At 34.1% G+C, this 466-nt stretch overlaps 1 protein-coding gene across 1 annotated transcript in view; it reads left to right on the top strand.

Annotated features, from left to right (window-relative positions):
* Nucleotides 1-466, top strand: part of LOC107479408 (respiratory burst oxidase homolog protein E) — an 11257-nt gene that overhangs the window by 5006 nt on the left and 5785 nt on the right. The gene's annotated exons all lie outside the window — the stretch shown is intronic.

The following is a 466-nucleotide window of genomic DNA, read 5'->3' as shown; positions in this document are numbered from 1 at the left end:
TTGTTATTGTGAACTGTCTAGCGCTAGAGTAACAATAAAATTCGATTGATAAATATAATCAAAATATTTTCGAAACTACATATAAAACTGTGATTATATATAAAATGGTATGCCAATAACACGTGAGATTCTCTTTTTGGGTCTCGAAATAAGATTTGAGCTTTTCTCTTTTTGGACAAAACATAAGATTTGAGCTTGAATATTTGCTAATTTGCTATGGGGGCCTCTCTAGTGGTGTATTTCTAATTTGCTACATATCTTTTGCTTGTGGGTTGGGCTTCGAAGAATTATGTTAATAATTCAAATGCTACCTATGAATGTACGATAACCCATTAACATCTGCAGCTGAGGCTTTAGCTAAGTGGTCCATCATCATGTTTCTCAATATGCTAAATGGTTCAAGTCTCACTAGACACCGTGGATGAATCCTTAAATAGAATGTGTGTGAGTTGTGTGAACTGTGAAC

Source organism: Arachis duranensis, chromosome 3 (assembly GCF_000817695.3).
Source record: "Arachis duranensis cultivar V14167 chromosome 3, aradu.V14167.gnm2.J7QH, whole genome shotgun sequence".
NCBI classification, from domain to species: domain Eukaryota; kingdom Viridiplantae; phylum Streptophyta; class Magnoliopsida; order Fabales; family Fabaceae; genus Arachis; species Arachis duranensis.
Note: the sequence above shows the minus strand (reverse complement) of the source record. Positions and strands in the feature narration are given on the sequence as shown.